Genomic DNA, 25299 nt, shown 5'->3' on the forward strand with positions numbered 1-25299 from the left:
TCAAGCCCCGCATCAGGCTCTGGGCTGATGGCTCAGAGCCTGGAGCCTGCTTCCGATTCTGTGTCTCCCTCTCTCTCTGCCCCTCCCCCGTTCATGCTCTGTCTCTCTCTGTCCCAAAAATAAATAAATGTTAAAAAAAAATTAAAAAAAAAAAAAAAGATACAGATAAAAAATGGGAGAATGATGTTGTTAGTTGTGTTGACTTAATGATAGTCCTAAGTTAATTTTATCTAACAATTAAGGACAGAGGTTTAATGAAATGTCTTGCTAATTTCCATTTTCTCTGATGTCAGTTCTTGCAGACTCATCAAAACGTGTTTCCTTTTTCGTGTGTATTTGTAATACATGTTTTCAAAATCTAATGAAACTATAGATTTAAACAGGTTAGAAATTAATTTTCAAGTTGGTATTCAGGTGAGGTTATTTTTTAAAGTGGGCACATTTACATTCATAACAGTAAAAGCTTGCCAACTCCTGGTATATCCATTCACTAATATCACACTGTCTTAATTACTGTAGCTTTCTAAGAAGTCTTGACAGTAGAGTAGGAGCCAGCAAAGGTTTTCTCATAGGGCCAAAATATTAAATATAGGCTTTGCAGGCCATGTGGTCTCTGTTATACTCACTCACCTCAGCTGTTGTAATAGACAGCAGCCATCGTCCATACGTAAACAGATGGGGAAGACTAGATCCCAATAAAACTTTATTTACAAAAATAAGTTATTTTGTCATAAACCTAAAACTGCCCTAAAAAATAGTCTGTTGGGGTGCCTGGCAGGCTCAGTCGGAAGAGCAAGTGACTGTTGATCTTGAGGTCATGAGTTCGAGCCCCACGTTAGGTGTAGAGATTACTTAAATATTTTTAAAAAATAAATAGAGTCTTTTAAAAAGAAATGCAGACAGAAGAAACAGCATCACTTTTGTGTTGTTCTTGTGGAAGATGCTTAACTTGAATCTAAGCATCAGACAAAACTCAGTTTTAAGAGACGTTCTATAAAATAATTGGTTAGTAATCTTCAAAATTGTCAAGTTCATGAAAGTCACAGTATGAGAAATCATGCCAGACCAAAGGAGGCCAACGAGATGCAGCAACCAAAGGCAACAAATGATTCTAAGCCAGTGCAGAATCATGGATGGGGTCTGAGGATTCCGAGATAGGACTGTGTTAATGTTCATATCCCAACGGTAATGACTGTATTGTGATTTTCGGGGATTGTCCTTGTTTGTTGGAAATAAGCTCAGAGTGTTCAGGTGAGATGAAGCAGCATACCAGCAACTTACTCTTAAATGGTTCAGGGAAACATCTTTCTGTATTGTACTCATACCTTTTCTATAAATTTGAGATTGTTTCAACATTTAAGAAATACATATCATTAAAAGTAAGTAAAATAAGTTTATTACAGAAAAACACCCAAACAGCCTAGCTTGCCAATCACTGCATACTTTGGTGGTTGTTCTTCACAATCATCTTGGATGTTGTTGGTGTTATTGTTTCCATACAAATTTTATTTTTTTTTTTTTATTTTTTATTTTTTTTAAATGTTTTTATTTATTTTTGAGACAGAGAGAGACAGAGCATGAGCGGGGGAGGGTCAGAGAGAGAGGGAGACACAGAATCGGAAACAGGCTCCAGGCTCTGAGCTGTCAGCACAGAGCCCGACGCGGGGCTCGAACTCACGGACCGCGAGATCATGACCTGAGCCGAAGTCGGCCGCTTAACCGACTGAGCCACCCAGGCGCCCCCATACAAATTTTAGAAGCAACTGCCAATTTTCACCAAAAAACCTGCTGTGATTTTTATTGGGATTGCATTAAATCTATAAATAAATTTGAGGAAGAGTGGCTTTTTTTTTTTTTTTTTTTTTTTTTTTTTTACAATGAGTGTTCTAATCCATAAACCTGAACTAAAGCATTCTTTAGGTCTTCTTTAAATTTTCTCATCAGTGTTTTATAGTTTCCCATACAAAGTTCCTTGTGGTCGCCATTCTCCAAATTTGTGCACCAAAATTTTGCCTCTTGGTATATGGTTCCCTTTCACACTGAATAGGGCTGACCAAATGACATTGTGTGACTTCCAAGACTAGGTCATGAGAGATATTTTGGCTTCTGCCTTGCTTTCTTTCTCTCAACTGGAGAAAACAGAAGTCATGTTAAGAGAACATTTAAGTAGCCCAATGGAGAGGCCCAGGTAGTGAAGAACTCGGAGGCTTTCTGCCACAACAGTGATGTGAATGAGCTATCTTAGAAGCAGCTCCTCCAATGTTTAAGCCTTTAGATGACTACAGCTTAACAACATCTTGATTATAGCCTCATGAGAGCCCGAGCTGGAACCAACTACCTAGGCTGCTCAAACTGTAGGATAATAAATGTTTGTTATTTTAAGTCACTAAGTTTTAGGGTAATTTGTGCAGTAACAGGCAACTAACACAGTCAGATATATTTTTAAGTTTTTATTCTCAAATTCTATTGTTTCCTTTTTTGTGGCAAAATACATATGCCATTTACCATCTTAAACGTTTCAGTTGTATAGTTAGCAGTATTAAACACATTCACATTGTTTTTATTTATTTATTTTAATTTTTTTTTTTTAACGTTTATTTATTTTTGAGACAGAGAGAGACAGAGCATGAACGGGGGAGGGTCAGAGAGAGGGACACAGAATCTGAAACAGGCTCCAGGCTCTGAGCTGTCAGCACAGAGCCCGACGCAGGGCCTGAACTCAGGGACCGTGAGATCATGACCTGAGCCGAAGTTGGCCGCTTAACCGACTGAGCCACCCAGGCACCCCAAACACCTTCAAATTGTTATACAACCATCACCACCATTCATCCCCATAACTCTTTTCATCTTGTGAAACTCTTCTCTTCCCATAGTCCCTAGTAACCACCAGTATACTTCCCATCTTGTTGTATCGACTACTCTAAGTACCTCATATAAGTGGCATCTTACAGTATTTGCCTTCATGTGTTAGCTTACTTGGCTTTGCACAGTGTCCTCAAGGTTCATTGATGTTGTAGCATGTGTCAGAACTTATTTGCTGTTTCAGAAGCACCTGGGTGGTTCAGTCAGTTAAGCGAAATCCGACTCTTGATTTCAGATCAGGTCATGATCTCATGGTTCCTGGGTTCCTGACAGTGATTCCTGGGTCCCTGCTTGGAATTCTCTCTTCCCTTTCTGCCCCTTCCCTGCTTGTGCATGTGTGTGCTCTTTCTCTCTCAAAATAAATAAACTTAAAAATTTATTTGCTTGTTAAGCCTGAATAACAATATTCCATTGGGTGCATATATATGTATATATATATGTACACACACACACATATATACACACACACACACATATATATATACACACAATATATATATACGTATATGTGTATATATACACACATACATACATACATACCAAGTTTTGCTGATTCATCTACCCATGGATGCTTAGGTTGCTTCCATGCTTTAGCTGTTGTGAATAATGCTGATAGGAACACAGGTGTACAAATATCTCAAGACCCTGCTTTCAATTCTTTTGGGTATAAACCAAGAAGTGGAATTGCTGGATCGTGTGATTAGTTTTCATTTTGGGGGGAACTGCCATACTGTTTTGTACAATGGCTGTGCCATTTTATATTCCCACCAGCAGTGCACAAGGGTTCTGATTTCTCCATATATTTGTCAACACTTGTTTTCTGGTTTTTTTGATAGTGGTCATCCTAATTGGTGTGAGATGGTATCTCACTGTAGTTTTGATTTGCATTTCCCTAATAATTAGTGATGTTGAGTATTTTTTTCATATGCTTGTCAGCCATTTGTTTATCTTCTGTGAAGAAATGTCTGTTTGTTCAAGTCCTTTGCCCATTTTTAAACTAGGTTGTTTTTTTGTTGTTGAGTTATAGGAGTTCTCTGTATATTCTAGATATCAATCCCTTATCACATATATGATTTGCAAATATTTTCTCCTTTTCTGTGGGTGGCCTTTTTACTCTGTTGATAGCATCTTTTGATGCACAAAAGTTTCTAATTTTCATGATGTCCAGTGTGTCCATTTTTTTTTTTTTTAATTTTTTTTTTTTCAACGTTTTTAATTTTTTATTTTTGGGACAGAGAGAGACAGAGCATGAACGGGGGAGGGGCAGAGAGAGAGGGAGACACAGAATCGGAAACAGGCTCCAGGCTCCGAGCCATCAGCCCAGAGCCTGACGCGGGGCTCGAACTCACGGACCACGAGATCATGACCTGGCTGAAGTCGGACGCTTAACCGACTGCGCCACCCAGGCGCCCCAAGTGTGTCCATTTTTTTTTTTGTTACCAGTGCCTTTGGTGTCAGATCCAAGAAACCATTGCCAAATTCAGTATTGTGAAGTTTTTGTCCTGTGTTTCTTCCAAGAGTTTTATTATTTTAGGTCTTACATTAGGACTTTGATCCGTAATTACTTTTAAAATACAGAAATAGAATGTTCTAAGTTAGGATCAGATTTTCAACAGTTTTGCTAAATTCACTTGTTAATATTGATAATTTCATTCTTTTGGAATGTTGCCTGTGAGTAATCTGTTTTGCTTCTTCCTATCCAGTCCTTTGCCTTTTATTTCTGTGCTTGCTTTATTGTACTGACTAGAATTTCCAGGACTTTACTGACTGGAAGTGATGATAGGAAGCGGTCTTGTCTTAAACTTCATCTCATAGGGAAAACATTTCCTATTTTACCTGTTAAGTTTTTGTAAAAATTATTTATCAGTATAAAGAAGTTTCCTCCTTTTTCTAATTTGCTAAGGCTTTTCTTGTGAATGAATGTTGCATTTTTGTCTGACTTTTTTGCATCTGTTGAGATAGTCGTGTGATTTTTTCTCCCCTTTTGTGAATTACATCAGTTTGTTAGTGGAACCTTGTATTCCTCAAATCCAGTTGGACCATGATTTTTTTTTAAATGTACCATTGTATTTTTTTTTTAATTTTTTTGACATTTATTTATTTTTTTGAGAGACATAGAGAGACAGAGCACAAGTTCAGGAGGGGCAGAGAGAGAAGGAGACACAGAATCTGAAGCAGGCTCCAGGCTCCAAGCTGTCAGCACAGAGCCTGATGTGGGACTCAAACTCACAAACCGTGAGATCATGACCTGAGCTGAAGTCGGACGCTTAACCGACTGAGCCAGCCAGTCGCCCCAACCGTTGTATATTTTTAATATTTTCCCATTTGTGTTTATGAGAGATTGGCCTGTGTTTTTCTTTCTTTTCAGGTTTTCATATCAAGATTATGTTGGTGTTACAAAATGAGTGGGGATGTGGTCCCCATCCTTCTCTGTATGTTTAGGGTCTTATTTTTATAAAATGACCCATGTTAATAACATAGCATTTTGTGCATTTCCAGTTTCAGTTTTGTTATGTTAGCTGTCAATTATGCAGAGAATAAATTTCAGATGCAGTGCTACCTGTGTGTGCTTACCCTAGAATCTCTTATTCATCCACATAGCTCCATCGGTGGTATATTTACATTGTTTTTCCATGTAACACACTGTTTTTATGAAAGAAGCAATTTCTTCTCTGAGACCCCTTGCTTTTTTAGCAAATAAAAAGCAGCTCTTGTGTGCTGTTATTTTAGAATCTAGAAAATACTTTAACTGACATGTTAGAAACATTTGCACCTTAATCTACCTGTCCAAGAATTTTATTCTTCTTGTTAGCCAAAAACCTGTATGTTTTCCAGTATTTGTTGCAAATGCATTTTAATTTGACCTTTTGTTTTCTGTGTTATTTTAGACATTTTGACATGACAGGAAGAACAAGTGTTAATAGAATGTAATGTAGATTTCACTATTAATAGGAATGCCTTAATGGATGTTTGTGAACATTTATCGTTACGTTCAGAGTAATTATATAAAGTTTTGCTGCAGTATAACATTAATTTAAAGAGGACTAAAAAACATGGAGGCTTTCTTGTTCCAGACACATAGTTTTGTTTGTGTGTTTTATTTTTTAAAGTTTATTAATTTATTTTGAGAGAGAGAAAGCACACACAAGTGGGGAAGAGACAGAGAGGGAGAGAAAGAAAATCCCAAGCAGGCTCGGCACTGACAGTGTGGAGCTGATTGTGGGGCTTGAACTCACAAACTGCGAGATCGTGACCCGAGCCGAAGTTGAACACTTAACCAACTGAGCCACCCAGGTGCCCCTCAGACACTTAGTTTCTAAATACCTTAATAATTCTAATTGTCTCATACTACCATTCCATAATTCTTTTATCTAAAATGAATGTGTTTTAGGATTTAGAATTCTTAGAACTTAAGAAAGATGATTTTATGCATATACTAAGTATTTCATAATTTGGTGTAATACCCTTTAATGAAATACTATTTCTGTAGCAAAATGTACGACTAGTCACACTAAGTAAATCAATAGTACAAATAGTCTCTAGTCTATTCAGTTCAGATTTTGCCTCACATCAGTTTGCACCATATTTACAGTGGATGGAGGGACTTCATTATTCAGATCTTTTTGTTTTTTGTATTTTGATACTGTGGCTAAATCTTGGTTAATGAGGAACAGCATGAGGTTTATCGTTTATACCAAGTGTTGGAGACAGCTTATCTCAGTGTTCCCCTTCTTTTGTAAATGAAACTCCCAGATATTAGTGGGGCTTGCCCAGAATAAAGACTACAAATGCCAGTCTCCCTTACAGTTAACTGTGTGGCCAGGTGACTAATTTCTGGCCAGTGAGATCAAGCAGAAATGATTTGTGAAACTCCAGGAAGGGCTCTTAAAGTAGAGAGGGTTGCATACCTTAAACTTATTTGTAATGACTGGGAATCCTCTGTACCATGGGTACAGCTGCCCCCTAAAATACTGGAAGCATACTGGTTGTTAGATAATTTTGGAGCAACGTTGTCAGTCCTGGATTGCCTGTCTCTGTATACTTCTATCATCATGGAAATTAATTATTTTTAACCGATGTTTTGGGTTTTCTGTCAGAGGCCAGACCTAAACCTAATAGAATTACATACATAAATGCATATTGCCATTTCAGTCCTCCATTTTAGTTTGGCCTTCTCAGATCTGATTTACTTTGCCATCGTTTTCTTCCATGAAACTGATGAAGAGCTTATACTAGAAGTGAAAATGAGTTAAAGTTCTGCCGTTGTCTTGTTGCTCACCTGTACTTGCACGAATCTTTACAATTCATGATTTCTTTTCAGGAAGCTTATTAAATTATCTGTCTTGTAAAGATGTTTCAGGTAAAACGTAGAGAATAATTTTTACACATACCTACCTGGGTCATGTAAACTAAAACACACTCTAATATCCCGACAGTGAACAGCTGTGAGAGCACTACTCTCCACCTCTCTCTGGTTGCTCAGTCTTCCCTCAGGGCCTACGTCTCAAACCCCACATAGACCTTCCCCACTTGACAGAGACCCAGCGAGGATGCCAGTGTCAGTCAGTATGCTGGCTATTAGTAAAGCTTAATTTCTCATTTACTAACACTATAAACACATGTAAATACAAGTTCTGATTTTTCCCATATTCCAGTGGTTCATTTTATATTCATCCTGGGGTGCATAGAAGCCTGCTCTCAAGATCGATATTCTAGAGAATGCATTGGAAGGGGTCAGGCTATCAGGCGAGGATAATACAACTCTTAGAACAACTCAGGCCAATACGATAATGTCCTGAATTGGATCAGGGGAATTAAGAAAAGCAGATGCATTTGAAATGCTGAGGAGGTAGAATGTGTAGGGCTTGAGTGATTAATTGCACATGAAAAGTTAAGGAGAGGCATCAAGAATAACGGAAGTTTCTGGTGTGGGTTCCTGAGCCTGAGTGGATGAGGATGCCATTCATTGAGAAGGGGAATATAGGAGGAAGAACATCATGATTTTGAGTTTGAGTTGTTTGTGAATATCCAAGTAGATCTGAGCAGTAGCGCTTGGAAACAGATGGGCTCTGTTTACATCAGCTTGTTAATATCAAAGATTTGTAATATCTTCCACAGTCTTTTGAGTCTAGTATTTTGCATCTATTTGATGCCTGCCTTACAGGGTCATTTTAATAAATACTGCAAAATATTAGAACACGGTGGGCATTCATCCACAAATTTTAGCTTCCTTTCCTTGAAAAATAAGTAGGAGTATGTATTAGTTTTTATGAAGAAATATAACTGAGTATCCCTATTTGTTTAGGAGTGGATTCTTCCCGGTAGGAAGTCTACATAACCTCTGCCCTTATGGGGCTTATTCTGGGAACTCTGGAATTATCCTTCATAGTGACCTATGACTCAGCTAGGAAGATAATTTTTGTAAATATGCTAGACGTAGAGCCCAGTTAATTGTCTCTCTGATCAAAACATTCCATCAGTTTCTGTTGCCATCCCAGATATGTTGTGTCCTCGTAACCAAAACTTTTGTTGGTGTATGATACATTAGGAATAGTGTAGGTTGGGATTTCATAGACCTGTATTTGAATTTTAGCTTAGCCATTTATTAGTTGTGTGACCTTGGACTTGCTACATAATTTTGGGGGCTCATTTACACGGTCTATTACAAAAATCTAAACAAAGAAAATTCCTATCTACTTTCCAGTGTTAATTGTATCTAACATAAAGCCTTGGACATTTTCAGCCCTTTAATAAGTGTTGTTTCACTTCTGTGTCACCAGCTTATCAGCTACTCTGACACTTCTCCTGTATAGCAGGACATTTTTTTCCAGGAAGTTAGACTTCCCTGTCAACAACACACCTTTATAGAGGCTGTGGTCAAATGCTTGTGGGTTTGGAAAGTATCTGTCATTGTATAAGTCTCTGAAGTCAGATGCAAAATTTTGTATGTTTACTGATTTTAAAGGGTCCAAGGCTCCTTGTGCAGTCTTTAAAGAAAAACTGAAGTCTCTAGAGGCTAGTAGTATGTGGCACAACCTAGGACCGCTGACTCGTTGCTAGTCTTCTTTCTGCCATAAGTTACCAGGGGCTTTGATTATGTTTAAAAAATACTTTGAAAGTAGGAAGTGAGAAAAAAATTAACATACAATTTATTTTACCAATAAGTTTTCTATTGCCTTAGAAAGTATTTTTTGCCTCTTCTCACAGTTAACTCATTTATTCAACAAATATTAAGTATCAACTATGTGTTGTGTACTATATAAAATAATGGAGATGTAACAGGAAACAAAGAAAAATTCCCTGCCCCCATGAATCTTCTATTCTACCCAGGGGAGTCCTAAATAATGTGAAGGAATGAGCCATGTGTTTCCCTTCTAGTAGAAGGACTGGTAAGATAACTTAGGACCTTACATTTCATTGTAAGACTGTTACTGTTATTCAGAGTAACATGGAAATTCTTCTCAGGAGTAGATACATTTTGAGGGTAGAGCTTACAGATTTGCCAGGAGATCAGATGTGGGCTATGAAAGAGGAGGCAAAAATGACTCGTATGGCCTGAGCAACTCAAAGAATGGGTTTGCTGTTTACTAAGATAAAGGAAAAACTGAGAGAGAGGCAGGTTGAGGTAGGTGAAATTAGGAGTTTAGTTCTGGACGGTTTGGAATTGGGACAGTTAAATTTGGAATGCAACCAGCTGAAGCTGTCAGAGACAGCTGAATGGGAGTCTGGCCTTCAGGAGAGAGATGAAATCTGGAGGTATAAAGTTAGGTGGCATCTCTTATCGAAGTATACTGAGTGAGGTTATGAAGGAATGAACGTAGAGAGAAAAAAGAGGTTCAAGTTGAACCCTGAGGTCCACCACACTTAGAACAAAGGGGATCGAAAGGGAGCGCCATAGAGATTTGAGGAAAGCCAAGTGATTATGGTGTCCTGGAAATCAAACACAGTATTTTAAGAAAAAGGGAGTGATCATCTGGGTCATCTATAATGAAGGTTGAGAATTGACGATTTGACTTAACAGTGTGAAGATATTCCAGGATCTTAACAAAAGCCTGATTAAGAGGGGAAGAGGAGAGGACCAAATTTAGACACACTGAGCTGGAGAAATGGAAGCAGGATTGAGAGTTTTTGTTTTGTCTTTTAAGATAGTTGAAATAACGTGTATATTCAGTAAAGAGGAACGAAATTGATGCATTGGTTGGGGGGCCAGGGCTTTGTGGAGCAATATATGGAGTCGGCTAGAGGGAACGGAATCTGCTGCCTGAGTTGGAAACATTGGTCTTACTAGTTTTCATTTATAGCAGGTTGGCAAGCCACAGCTCTGGAGCCAAATTCAGCTTACCAACTGTTTTTAAAATAAAGTTTTGTTGGAATGCAGCTGCGCCCATTTATTTAGATGTTGTCTATGGCTGCTTTCAAGCTGTAGCCGTAGGATTGCATGGTTGCTGCAGAGAAGCCTAAGATATTTGCTATCTGGCTGTTTGCAGAAGGGGTTTGTCAACCCTAGACTTATAGTAACTGAAAGAGGAGATGAAATATGAGTGGGAGAAGGGAAGTAGAAGGCAAATCTAAGGAACTGAATATTTTGTAAAAGGTATTCAGATGCCTTTTCTGGTTTAGGTCAGACCGGATAGGAAATCAGAACTTTGAATTTAGAGCAAAATGGGTTATAGCCTAGGTGCTTTTTCCTAAGGTGGGTTCTTAGAAGGACTCTGCTCTCCAAAGGTATAAGCTAACTATATAGTCTGCTATTGCTGTGTTAGAAATTGTCACGATCTTATTGGCTTAAAACAACAAACATTTATTATCTCACAGTTTCTGTGGGTCAGGAATCAGAAGCAGCTTAGCTGTGTGGTTCTGACTCAGTCTCTCATGAAGCTACAATCAAGGTGTCAGCCAGAACTCCTGTCATCTGAGACTGGGCTAGGTCTAGAAGGCTGGCTTCCCGTCTCACTCATGTGGTTGTTAGCAGGAGGCTTGGTTCCTTGCCACATGGACTTCTGTCCACAGGACTACTCACAACATGGTTCCCCCCAAAGGGAGTGATGAGAGAGAGTGTCCAGGACAGAAACCTTAGTCTTTTATAACCTAATCCTAGAAGTGACATGCCGTCACTTCCACTGTATTGTAATGGTCAAACAGGTCAGCCCTGGTACATCACAGGAAGACACTACAGAAGGGTGTGAATACCAGGAGGTGGAGATTGTTGGGAGACATCTTGGAGGCTAACTACACAGACTCACTTGAATGTCTACAAAATTGTGTGTTATGTTGTGTACTTCCAGCTTTGCCGGGCGTACCAATGTTTTCGTAACTGTCCACAGCAGCTATTAGTGACAGTTTGATTATATTAAAGCCCCACCACAAAAACACTGTTTAAATATCTTTTTCTTTTTTCCTAAGCTTTTTATTTTCTGATCACAAAAGTAACATGGCAGAACACTGGAATTCAGATAAGTAAAAAGCCCTGGAAATTACACATTTCTCATGTGCCGCCCCTGTTTAGAGTTCTCTTTCTGAAATTTTATTTTGCAGTCTGATGTTTTTCCTGTTTCTACTAATACATAATCTGTTTCAAGAGTTCATACATGAGGGACGCCTGGGTGGCTCAGTTGGTTAAGCATCCGACTTAGCTCAGTTCATGACCTTGCAGTTTGTGAGTTCGAGCCCTGCGTCAGGCTTTGTGCTGACAGCTCAGAGCCTGGAGCCTGCTTCAGATTCTGTGTCTCCCCCTCTCTCTGCCCTGCCCATGCCCATGCTCATGCTCTGTCTCTCTCTGTCCCTCAATAATAAATAAATGTTAAATAAATAAATAAAATAAAAGTTCATACATGAATATTATTTGTAAGCTGCTTTCACAGATTTTGTGAACATATTCCAGGACCATTCAGTACTCAGCATCATTTTTATGATTGTTTTATAATCCCATTTTGTGGCTATCCATAATTTAATTCTTCACTTAATTATTATGGATGTTACAGTAAATATCCTTGTCATTAATTTCTCTGTGCACAACCATGATTATTATGATAGCCTTTTTTTTCAAATATCAGTTCTTAATAATGATTCACATACAAATTCAAGAAAAGTAATAACTGCAGGTATAAAGTGTATTCTATTTGTATTTGTTTTTAAATAGGGCCATGGTGAGGCTTCTGTGTTGAGGATCTGTAGAACCTTATTAGGTTCTCAAAAAGGACTGGGATATTCACGTCCTTGGTTAATTTGCAAAAATAGGTCAGTGACCATAAACTTATCTTACATAAACCTCTTGGGTTGGATATATGAACATAACACATCTACTGCCCCCCAAACTCCTAAATCTTATAATACATATATAAGGTAAGAAACAAAAAATGTTTGCAGAAATTTGCCACTTGCTGTAGTGATCTTAGTAAGTGACCTTATTATCAGAAGATTGAATTGCTTTAGGTCAGATGTTATGTAACATTGACATGATTGTATTAATCTCTTAAGAAAATTGCATGAAGTGTCTGCTAAACTTAGAATTATTTCTGACTATTCCATTTTATTTTTTTTCGGAGGCTTTTTTTGAACATTAGTCTTGGGGAAACTAACTTAGCTTCAGAGACCAGGGTTTAATTTGTCCATAATGCATAACACATTGCAATTACAAGTAATACAATATAGCATTATCAGATGTGGGAGCAGCACGACTCTGTTGCCTGTGCCGACTCTCCTTTAGCAGTTCTTCCATAGCCGTTCTGTCCATAGCAGTTCTTTACTGGAGTTCCTGTTCTTTTTGGGGGAATGTCTCAGGATTTTACCACTACCTGGGGGAATGTCTCAGGATTTTACCACTACCAATTACTTTGTTCTCCAAAGTCATTTTCTAGAGTTTAGTTTCTTTTTCGAAAGTGTATGTACCAGTTATTTGTTGTTAGATACTGGGAATTCAGACCTGGCGGGGGCAGGGGTGGGGGGGGTGGGTAGCTCTTTGCTGTTGAAAAGCCCGATAGTGTGGTGAGATCCATTGATAGACCTTTTGTCCAAAATGCTCTGGAACCACCAAGGAAGTAGCCACTCAGGCCCAGAGAGCAGTTGGAAGGCTGGAAATGCTGCACAGAAGAGGTTCTGTGTAAACAGCTTTCTTTACCCTTATGCATACATTTCACATCACCCTGTTAGGCCACAATGTTTTCATTGAAAATGTTTTGATCAAGTTGTATGGATCAAGAACTTTTCTCACCACTGATTTAATATGGTATCAAGTATGCATTAAATTGGTTATCTCAGAAATAGCTGAAAAGTACATTTACAGAGTAAGAAGCAATTTAAATTTAATTATCTCAATCTCTACCACCTTCTTTCCTGATCTGTTTGATTCTTTTTCCTGGGAGCTTATAGACGGTTTTGTTTGTTTGTTTGTTTGTTTGTTTGTTTAAGAGAGAGAAAGCATGGAGGACAGGAGAGAGAGAGAGAGAGAGAGAGAGAGAGAGAGAGAGAGAGAGAATGAGAATCTTAAGCAGGCTCCACAGTCAGCTCAGAGCCCAGTGCGGGGCTTAGTCCCATGACCCTGGGATCATGACCTGAGCCAAAGTCAAGAGTTGGACATTCAGTTGACTGAGCCACCCAGGCACCTCCATTCACTTTTTACCAGAAAAAATCATTAGAACCTGCCAGTGAGCCAGAATTTGCCTTTGTCTTTTCCTCAGTATTTTGTTTTAAATTCGAAACATTTTCTCCCATTTTTTTCTTTCTTTCTTTTTTTCTTTCTTTCTTTCTTTTTTCTTTTCTTTTCTTTTCTTTTCTTTTCTTTTCTTTTCTTTTCTTTTCTTTTTTCTTTTCTCATCTTTTCTTTCTTTCAGATTTTAAGTACTCTCTATACCCAACATGAGACTCAATCTTACAACCCTGAGATCAAGAGTCGCATGCTCTACCCACTGAGCCAGCCAGGCGCCTCTCATTTTCTTTTTGAAAGGGGAAAAATATTTTTTAAAATTATAAACTCAATCCATTAGATATATCTCAAAGAATGTAATACCTTTCTTCATTTATCAGTGAAAGAAGTTAGAAATTAGCTTAAAAAAAAAAAGCTTAGCAAATGGCAGACAAATCTCCTTGGAAGTCACAGTCCCATGTAAAGTGCATCCCAGAAAAGAGGAGGGGCAGATCAGGTAGCTCCTGCTTTTATGGGTTTCATCAAATACTGGACCTACTCAAGGGGAGGCAGAAGAGTCACCTCTCAAAAAGGAGTGTGTTACCTGATGAGGCCATTACTACACACCTTCCTAAGAGCACCAGTGGGGTGGTGGGGGCTGGGGTTGGGGACGTGTTTTCTAAACTAGATCTAGGAAGTGGAATGTGGAATCAGTTTTGTCCTGTTCCCCTTAAGGGCTGTCCACTGGTTAATGACACTTTTTTTTAAAGACTAAATAAAACAAAACAAGCACACACCCTAAAAATGGAAAAGAAAAAATACCACCAAGATGTCCCCGATCCGATTACTCTCCAGAGTGGAACCAGGGAGAAGCTTCAGCAACCCGAATTGGTTGTTAACAGAGTCATCACAAGCGGGCCTCTCTCTTAAACAACAACGAAAACTTTTTTTTTTTTTTTTTTGGAAACAACAGAACAAAAACTAGTACTGATCACTTTTCTGGCAGTACAGAATCACTCAGAATTAACTAGTATCAGGGGAGGCAAGGGGGCCATACCTGTGGGCCTTGTCTCACACCAGCACATGTGGGTAAGTGCAGGGCATTTGTCATTATTGGAAAGACAAATTTTAATTTTTCATCTTTAGTTTGATTTAAACATTGCTTTTAGTACGATGCTGACACCAGCTGCGCAGAAAGGGCTCTGGAGAGAGGTTCATAGCAGCATACACCTGCGGGTTTTCCGGTTCTGGCTGTGGGCCCTCCAGTATTGCTTCCTCAAACACGTTCATTCCATAGGCATTGCTGTATGAGTTCAGAGCACTCCATATACTCGATAGCCTGCGAGCAGTCTCTGCAGTGACAGGCCTCTCTGATTCTTAAAGTTCCTCAGTAGTGGAGGGGTTATCTCTGAGATCAGTTTGGATCCCAGCAAGCAAGAAAGGAGTCTTTGCACAGTGGTAAATTATCTCAGGCACCCACTTTTCTTTCACGTTTTGAGTGAGGACAGAGAAAAGAGTGAGAAACAGACTAGAGATACATGTGTTTGTGGATAACTCAATGGTCATAATCTGTTATAATCCTCTTGCCCTGCTATATCAAAAAGTCCAAGAATATATGGCTCTCCACCAACCATAACTATGACTGCATAGTTGTCAAAAACAGTTGGTACATGTTCACATGGAAGTGTGTCCGGTAGGGTATCAGGAGACACATTTTACCAGTGGCACCATCACCCACAACAGTGCACTTACTTGTCTGCCATGCTGAGACAGTTTTGCATCTATTTCGAATATTCAGATTCCACGTTGACTTCAGCTTCTCCACTGGGACCTTTCTATCCTTTCATTTTCTTAACTTTTATCTTTTGAAGGCAGAAAATACGTTTTTAAAAACTGATTTTATTTGAATATAGTCGGCACAATGTTACATTAGTTTCAGGTATAATATAGTGATTCAATAAGTCTATATGTTATGCTGTGCTCACCACAAATATAGTTGCCATCTGTCACCATTATGGAATGAATAAATCATAGGAATAAAAGGCACATTGTAGGGAATGTAGTCGATGATTGTAATTGTTTATTTAACTGTCTTTTAAAGAACAGAAGTTTTTAACTTTGAGGTAGTCCAGTTTATCAGTTTGTTCTTATGTGGATTTTGCTTTTGGCATTCTAGCTAAGAAATCATTACTTAACTCAAGGTCATATGCCTAATCCAAGGTCATATGCCTAACTCTCTGCTTTCTTCTAGAAGTTTTGCAATATGGATCTCAGTTCATTTTTTTGCATATGGATATCTTAATTGTTCCAATATCATTGTTGAAAAGACTATCTGAGGGCACCTGGATGGCTCAGTTAAACATCCAACTCTTGATCTCAGCTCAGGTCTTGATCTCAGGGTTGTGAGTTCAAGCCCCACATTGGGCTCCAAGCTGGGCATGGAGCATACTTAAAAAACAAAAAACAAAACCACAAAACTGTCCTTTCTTTATTGCATTGCCTTTTACACCTTTGTCAACAGGTGTCAAAAACTGTAAACAACCCAGATGTCCACCAATAGATGAATGGATAAACGAATTGTAGTAACGCTGTATAGTGGACTACTGTGCAGCAGTAAAAGGAAAAGAGCTACTGATACAGGCAACAACAGGGATGTATCTCAAAATTACATGGAGTGAAAGAAGCCTGATGGAGTTCATACTGCATAATTCTAGAAACTATAGAAAATGCTAATTAATTTATATAGAAAACAGAGCAATGTATTAAGGGGTGTGGCAATGCTAGGGGGGATTACAGTGGGTCATATTTAAATATGTGCAATTTATTATATGTTATACTTCAATAAAGCTGTTACACGTAAAATTCTAAAAATTTTATAGAATAACAGTAGTTAAACTTGATCACTAAAATTTTTCTTTTCCTACTTGTTAATCTTTTCTTCATACTATAATCCCTGTTTTATTGTTTTACTTAAAAAATGATAAGTAGATCTGGACATAGTATTCAGAACATGTGATCATTGTAAACTCGCTTCAAGTATATCTTTTGCTTCAAGTCCTGTGTCATGCCAGTTCCTACAGGGCCTATTAATCTTTCCTCGGTATCATTGTTCAACTACCTACGACCTACTTTGTTATTGTTTAATCCATACTCCCCCCTCACCCAAACTCCCCCAAATGTCCACACATACTTCACTAGTAGAAATTGGAAAATGCATAGGATTAAGATATATAAAGTTTGAGGGGAGAAGCATAAAAAAGGGATCAGGGGCACATGGTATAAGGAGACAATGTTATAGAATTTAGATTTCAACCTAAGAGCACTTACGGAGTCTTTGAAGAATTTTAGCTAAGCCATGTCAAACTAATTTCACTTTTTATTGTGATAGGTTATAGTTACATAAAAAGGCAGACATTATTAACAATAAGGGGCGTTGAGTCCCTTTGGTATTTTAGTTAATACATAATTTTTGGGGTGGCAGGGTCAAAACTCTTATTCCAATATCTTAAATTTATTCCCAAGCTTTATACATTATAATTGCATCCTTTCAACTGAAATAGAACTAGTAATTCAAAGTTCAGAACTACCTGAACTTTCCTGTTTCTGCTTCTTGGGTTTATGTGAATGACAACTATATTTAGGCTTAAGAATTTAGTCTACTGGAACTAAATACAGGCTTCATCTATTCATCCTTGCTGGTTTTCAGTAGGAAATCTTGTAAAGTGGCCTGTAAGAGGTTTTACTATTTTATTTTTCTTCCTTTCAAACCTTTTGAGTCAAGGTTCACTAATTTGGAATTAGTTATGACTCTCTGTAAGGCACTATTGATTCTTGATATCATCTCCTGATAGCAAGAGATGGCAAGAACCCAGAAAGGAAGAAATGTGATTTCTGAGCAGCAGCCAGTTATCTGGAAACAGGATCCTTTGTTGTTAAAGAGGGTTTACTGGAACAAGTTTCTGTGTCGTCATACAGCACCGGCCACTGCCTAACCCAGACCATGTTTTTCAACACCTGGCATAACATGAAATTTCTAGATCACATGAGACCAGTCCTTCAGGAGGTTACTTGAACTCAGTCATCCAGTATGATGGATTGGTGACTGTGGAAGCCTGTAAGTGGGTACCAGTTACTAATAAACATGCTCAGCCCATCCCTTGAATTGAACTCCGGGTTTTGGGATAGAGCAAAAGAATGAGGATATGGGATACTGGCTTCTAAAGTCATTTGTGAGTACACAGTGATTGCACGCCTGCTCTAACTGCACTGGCACAGATACGTAGATTCTGCGGGATCATACCGTCCTGGGTCAGTTCCTAGTTTTAACTCTACCACAACTTTCTGTGGAATTTCTTGCAAATGACTTAACTCTTCTCTAGCCCTTATTTCCTTTTATGAAAAATGAGAGGATTAAGAATATTTTAAGACTTCCTTCTGTGGTTCTTCAGTTGCATTATGTTTATTTGATTTAAAAAACATCTTGCAGTGAAACTTCTAGGTAAAAATGAAAATAATTTGTTAAAATCCTATCACGTGTAAAATTGGAAGAAAGAGGCTAGTGTACTGAAGGAGATATTTTACTGGATGAAATCCCTGGGTAAATCTCACTTTCTGTGGAGCCTGGACCTTCCGAATGTTATCTCTTTGAGCATCAAATTGTCGTCTGTGCTGAAGCCTGTAACCTTAAGTGATAATGAGCTGCAACACCTTTGCTTCTAACCCCTATTTTGCATTTAGGTGCACATGTTTAATGTTTTAATTTTAAATGTATGGTTGGCTTTTGGTGATACAGTTTGAAGAGATTGAAAGCTTACCTGTGTGTGGGTCTACTTCCCAGCCTATGATTCCCAACCGTTCCTGATGAGCCATGACTATCCCCAATGAACCCCTGATACCCACTGTCATTCACCGTCCACCCACTCCCGCTTAGAGTAATTTGACATACACTCTGTTCCATGTTCTGCCTGTTAGATGTATGGAAATGACCAAGGAGTCTTGTCCCTTTCCTTGGCCACATAGGCAGTTGCTGTATGTGGGACTTGTTTTATTTATTTAATTTAATTTCTTAACTTTAGAGAGAGAGTATGAGCTCAAGAGAGGGGCAGAGGGAGAAAGAGAATCTTAAGAAGACTCCGTGCTCAGCACGGAGCCTGACGTGGGGCTCGATCCCATAACGCTGGGATCGTGACCTGCGCCAGATCAAGAGTTGGATGCTCAACCAACTGAGCCACCCAGGTGTCCCAGGGACTTGTTTTAAATTACTGTTGTCTGGTCTCTTCTGCCTCCATCGATCCATCGAGAACCCCACTGGTCTTTATTCCAAATACAATGATGATTTGCCCTGTGGTATCATCCCTGACTCACCTCCTCCCCTTCTCAACTGCCTCTCTTTCCCCCTCACTTCCCCACACAAAGTCTGGGGATGTCTTTGCCCACTTCTTGGCTAGTGTTATAAAACTGGCAACAACAGGTGCACAAAACTTAGTGCCTGGTACAAAGTAGTATGTTCGGTAAATGTTAGCTGTTTTTAGTCTTAGGCCACTATCTATTGAATGAGTCATGAGGTGCCTGCCTGTCTCAGTCAGTTAAGTGTCCGACTTTGGCTTGGCTCATGATCTCGCGGTTCGTGAGTTCAAGCCTCACGTTGGGCTCTGTGCTGACAGCTCAGAGCCTGGAGCCAGCTTTGGATTCTGTGTCTCCCTCTCTCTCTGCCCTTCCCCACTCGCATTGTGTCTCAAAAATAAATAAACATTAAAAAAATTTTTTTAATAAAGTTTATTTTAAAAAATAATAAAATAAATGAATCATATGAAATTGCTGATTTCTAAGTAAAAAAAGAAATCTAATGTTGGCAGTTTTATATAGTTCAACTTTATGATAATATGGAGTGATGATTCTTAACCAAGATACAAATTAGAATGATCAGGTCAGCCTTTTACAATATACACTGTCCGCATCCTAGCTCATTCAGTGAGGATCTTCATGCATGGGTCCTGGGTAAGTGCATTTTTCAAAAGTTCCCCAGATGACTCTAGCGCATACACCTACTAAAACACCTGTGAGAGAATCTTCCCTTCAGGTTGTTTTTCTTTTAATGTACAAGTTCTTTTATACAGACCGGTATGTTTTTCATATAGTCAATTATATAGTCATGAACTGAAACTTTATTTTCATGACTCAACAAATTAGTCATTTTTAACTGTAAGATATGATCAAATCTCAAATTAAGATTTATCAGTACTCAATCTTTGGAAGGAAAATCTAGGTGCTAAAGGATGTTTTCATGATTTTCAAGGAATTTCCAAGTATTTTTTTCTTTCTTTTCTTTTTTTTTTTTTTTAATTATGGTTCTTTATTTTTGAGAGGCAGAGAGAGACAGAGCATGAGTTGGGGAGGGGCAGAGAGAGACAGAGACACAGAATTCGAAGCAGGCTCCAGGCTCTGAGCTGTCAGCCCAGAGCCCGACACGGGGCTTGAACCCACGAACCGTGAGATCATGACCTGAGCCGAAGTCGGATGCTTAACCACCTGAGCCACCCAGGCGCCCCAACTAAGTAGAATTTAAATAAAAATAAAAATAAATAAAGCCTTGAGTTATATACACCAAAGAAAGAAATAAACATAAGCTTAGTCTATTTTCTATATTCGTTGTTAGAGTTTTTAATTAAAAACCGTGATATTTCCTGTCATTTTGCTGTGCCATACGTCTACAGTAAACCGCACAGAGTACGTACCAAATGCTTAATGTGAATGGATGGATGTGTGATGCCGCACACAAGAGCAAGTCAGAATTTCAAAGGTTACTAGTTCGTGTTTTCTTTCTTTCTCTGTTTTGAATGGCTCCCTGTTGCTATTTAAATTTTTTTTTTTTTAACGTTTATTTATTTTTGAGACAGAGAGAGACAGAGCATGAACGGGGGAGGGGCAGAGAGAGAGGGAGACACAGAATCGGAAACAGGCTCCAGGCTCTGAGCCATCTGCCCAGAGCCTGATGCGGGGCTCGAACTCACGGACCGCAAGATCGTGACCTGAGCCGAAGTCGGCCGCTTAACCGACTGAGCCACCCAGGCGCCCCTCCCTGTTGCTATTTAAAAAGAACCGGCAGCTGGCCCTCCACTCTGCCTTGCAGTTACCCACTGCCTTCTTGCCACCTGCCCTGGCCCTGCTGTTCTCTGGCTGTGTCCTGTCCAGGGTCACTACCGCCTTCCACCCAGGCCTCACCGCTGTGGCCTCTGGCAGAGCCGGCTCCTGGTGGACCCGTATGGAGATGGGGCTCCCAGATCCCATCCTGGGAGTCACAGGAGCCTTTAAGAGAAACACCAACAGCAAACAGATCAGTCTGGGAGTTGGTGCCTACTGAGATGATAATGGAAAGCCTTCTGTGCTCCCTAGTGTCTGGAAGGCAGAGGCCCAGATTGCTGCAAAGTATTTGACAAAGAATACCTTCCCATTGTGAGACTTGCTGAATTTTGTGAGGCATCTGCAGAACTAGCCCTGGGTGAGAACAACAAAACGTTGAAAAGTAACTGGTATGTCACCATGCAGACCGTTTCTGAAACTGGGGCCTTGAAGATTGGAGCCAGTTTTCTGCAAAGATTTTTTTTAAGTTCAGCTGAGCTGCCTTTCTGCCCAAACGCTTCTGAGGAAATCACACGCCCATCTTCAGGGACACTGGCCTGCGGCTACATGGTTAATCAGTACTCTAACCCCAAGACGTGCAGCTTTGACTTCACAAGCACTAAAGAGGACGTTTCGAAAATGCCACAGCAAAGCGTCCTTCTCCTGCATACCCGTGCCCACAGCCCCACGGAAGAGGACCCTTTCCCCAAGCATTGGAAGGATAGAGCAACAGTGGTGAAGAAAAACAATCTCTTTGCATTCCTCGACATGGCCTATTTACCAAGGCTTTGCCAGGGATGATGGCAACAAGGATGCCTGGGCTGTATGCACTTCACTGAACAGGGCATTCATGTTTGTCTCTGCTAATCCTATGCCAAGAACATGGCTTATTTGGTGAGTGTGTGGGAGCGTTCACTGTAGTCGGGAAAGATGCTGATGAAGCCTACAGGGTGGGGTCACGGTTGAAGATTTTGATCTGTCTGGTGCATTCCAACCTTCCAGTCAGTGGAGCACGGATTGCCTCGACCATCCTGACCAGCCCTGACCTGCAGTAACCATGGTTGCAGGAAGTAAAAGGCATGGCCAACCACGTCATTAGCGTGCAGACTCAGCTGGTCTCCCTCCTCAAGAAGGAGGGCTCCTGCCACAACTGGTAGCACATTGCTGACCAGATGGGCATGTTTGGTTTCACAGGACTAAAGCTCGAGCAGGTGGAGAGGCTGACCAAGGAGTTCTCCATCTCCCTGACAAATGATCACCTCAGGCAACGTGGACTACCTTGTCCATGCCACTTACTAGGTCACCAAGTAATTTCCCTGGTTAGAGGGAACAAAGACCACCTTCCTGTCTACAGCCTCTGTGGTTGTGAGATTCACACAGAGGAAGAAGGAGGGTGGATGGTGGTGAGCAAGTCATTTCTTTCAACCACAGTACTTAACACTCAACCATTGAATGTGTTTTTCAGAAAAGAACATGTAGTGAAATGGGGCAGAGGCATCTGTGGCTGGTGTCTGAAACTTTGTGGCTCAAAACCAAACTCCTGCTCATCCTTTAATTCCAGTGTTCCAAAAGAGTGTACATGTGCAAGATAGAGCCCCCAAAAAACCTGTCGATCACGCCAGTGCAATAGATCAGGAGCTTTAACAGAAGCACCTTTTGGTGTTGGGGGCACCTCTGTAGCTCTAGAATGAGAAGAGCACCTACAAGAGGCATTGTGGGAAGACCTAGTTCTAACATGAGCAGTCAGCCCTGTGTTTGTCCTCTGGTGATGGGGCAAGCTTATCAACAGACCTCGTTCCAGAAACTGTGTTTCATGAACTGCTGCCGCTGCAGTGAGGAAAATAAAACATGTTGTTTCCTGTCTTATTTAAGAAAAATAAGGGGCGCCTGGGTGGCTCAGTCAGTTAAGCGTCCGACTTCGACTCAGGTCGTGATCTCATGGGTCGTGGGTTCGAGCCCCGCATGGGGCTCTGTGCTGACAGCTCGGAGCCAGGAGCCTGCTTCTGATTCTGTGTGTCCCTCCCTCTCTGCCCCTCCCCTGCTCATGCTGTCTCTCTCTGTCTCTCAAAAATAAATAAATGTAAAAAAAAAAAAAAAAGTAAAGAAAAAGAAAAAAGGCCTTTCTTTTTAATACTTTCAGACATTTTAATGTTGCTCTCTTCTCCCTTATTATTGCTGTTCTTTTCCTGAGGCACAGAGATCTATAACTAGCCTAGATTTTCATCCTATTCTGCTGCTTGATGGACTGTCAGCCCCATCCTGTAGGATTGACTTATTTGAAGAAGTGCATAATTTACTTCTCATCCCATACCCTCACTTTCCTTATCAAAGAATAGCATGGAAGAGGTAACTGCACTGGATTTCAGCATCCTCTTTAGTGATTGATTGTCTCCTGACGGGATGTTGCCTCTGCCCAGTTGGACCCCTTACTTCATTCAGTGCAGTTGTGCAGTGTCTCATCTCACGTCACGAGTGGGCAATGCAGGGCAGAGTCAGGAAAGAGGGTATCTGGGCTCTGGTTTTAACCTTTTGTGTGCCGCCAGCTGGGCTCAGGCTTCACCCTTTGGAAAGATAACCACTATCTGCTCCAATCATGTAGACTTATTGAACCCTGGTTTCTCTCTTAAAATAAAGTTACTGCAGACCCCCCCTCCAAATAAAAATAAATGAAAAGAATTGGCTACCGTATTTCCACAAAATAGAAACTCAGCAAGTGGTCTATTATAGAGCTGTTGTGGAGATTAGTTGGTACAAAGGGAATTTCTCTTTATTGCTGTAGAGTTCATCTTTAGCTTTAAGTTACTGATTTATAAAAATAGTTTCAGTACTTAATTTGCAGAGCATGACGGATCAATATGTCCCTTTATAAATTCTTAGTTTTAGCTAAGCTGTCCCAATGCTATAAAGAAAACATTAGAAAAAAAAATCATATCAACACTTTTCTATAGCAGTGAAGACCACTGGCTGACCTCTTTTTTTCTTTCTGTGTGATTACTTGGTCACTTATATCAGGAAACCTATTTATTCTTAAAATTGATACTGAAAATTGATCATTGATACTGAATACTTAAAATTGATTGCATTCTTTAAAACTGAGGTTTATCTTAACTAGACTCTTTAGTTGAGATTTTCGAAGTTCCTGAATTTGAAATATTTGGGATTCCAAATAAGTCAACTGAAGATTTTAACTCATTTGTACTGAAAGCCAATAGACTGACTCCTCTGTGTCCCCAACTTCCTGTGACATGACAGAGGAAAATAAAATTTATAAACAGAAATTTGTAAACTCACAAGCACTGAGAGTAGGAGCAGATGGAGTGGCCATGAGCAAAGCAGAGACTTTCCAGGTTTTAGAAGGCAGGAAACAGATGGCACTGATGGGTGGGCCAGGGTGGAGGAAGCCCCGGTCCAGCATACCCATGAGGAGAGGCTGCGAGAGGAATCTATGCTTTCAGGAGGAACCGAGCAGAAGAGATGATAGGACATGATATTATGATTGTATGCATTAAGAGCCAACTAGACATCCTACCCATACACCCTACCCATACAAATGCTGCAACAACATTGGTTTCCATGCTAATTTTGGAAATCTGCTTTCGAAAAAAGTTTCTTTTTAAACTCTCAGCCTGAGGGGGATTAGGAGTTGCAGTGAAAGTGTTAGTGACACATGGTAAACTCTCCTTGTTTTGATATTTGAAGAAGAATCCAACCTGTTGACCTGTTCCTTGCCCACGAACGTTGAAGGAAACACACCCATTAAAATGACAGTGAACATGGAGTCTTTGACTTCTCCAGATCTGTAATGGGAAGTAGATCTCTCCACCACTGGAGGAAACCTGCTGTGGTGGACTGGGGAAGCTAGAGGAAAGAAAGCCTAGTCAGTGGTGACTTGGAATTATAAATGAATTAACAATTATGAATTAACAATTCACAAAATAACCAAATACATAGAAAAAAATTCACCCTCCTCCTGTAATCAAAGATGGAATTAGAAATAACAATGAGATCTTTTTCCTAATATGTAATTAGCAGATTTTTTTAAAGAATACCAATTGCCTAATAGGAATGTTGTGAACAATTATACAGAACTTTTGAAAAGCAGTTGGACATTATGCCTGATAAACTTTAAACAGTCCATTCATTCAATTTCTGTTTCTTATGGAAACAGCATGAAAAGCATTTTATTTTTTTTTTCCAACTTTTTTTTTTTTTTAATTTATTTTTGGGACAGAGAGAGACAGAGCATGAACGGGGGAGGGGCAGAGAGAGAGGGAGACACAGAATCGGAAACAGGCTCCAGGCTCCGAGCCATCAGCCCAGAGCCTGACGCGGGGCTCGAACTCACGGACTGCGAGATCGTGACCTGGCTGAAGTCGGACGCTTAACTGACTGCGCCACCCAGGCGCCCCATGAAAAGCATTTTAAACATAGAAATAGATGGTCATTAATTGTTATACTGAATAATTCTGAACGGCTGTCATGTCTTACACGACTCAGTAAGTGAACTGCTGCACATGCACAAAATGACATACTAAATAGCCATTAAGAATTACAGCCATGAGGTCAACAAAACAACACAGAAAAACAAGTATGACTTAAGTGGAAAGGGATGCAGAAGGCAAACTTGTGTTATAACTTAACCTCCTCCCCACCATGTCTCTGTACTTCATGGTAAAATCCTTGAAGTTGGGGATCCT

At 39.8% G+C, this 25299-nt stretch overlaps 1 protein-coding gene and 2 pseudogenes across 2 annotated transcripts in view; 2 read left to right on the plus strand and 1 right to left on the minus strand.

Annotated features, from left to right (window-relative positions):
* The window catches only part of RALA (RAS like proto-oncogene A), a 74382-nt gene that overhangs the window by 18622 nt on the left and 30461 nt on the right, over positions 1–25299 (plus strand). The gene's annotated exons all lie outside the window — the stretch shown is intronic.
* Positions 14698–18352, minus strand: LOC131508567 (cell division control protein 42 homolog; annotated as a pseudogene).
* LOC131508568 (aspartate aminotransferase, mitochondrial-like) lies at positions 20562–24738 on the plus strand (annotated as a pseudogene).

This window comes from Neofelis nebulosa, chromosome 4 (genome assembly GCF_028018385.1).
Source record: "Neofelis nebulosa isolate mNeoNeb1 chromosome 4, mNeoNeb1.pri, whole genome shotgun sequence".
NCBI lineage: Eukaryota > Metazoa > Chordata > Mammalia > Carnivora > Felidae > Neofelis > Neofelis nebulosa.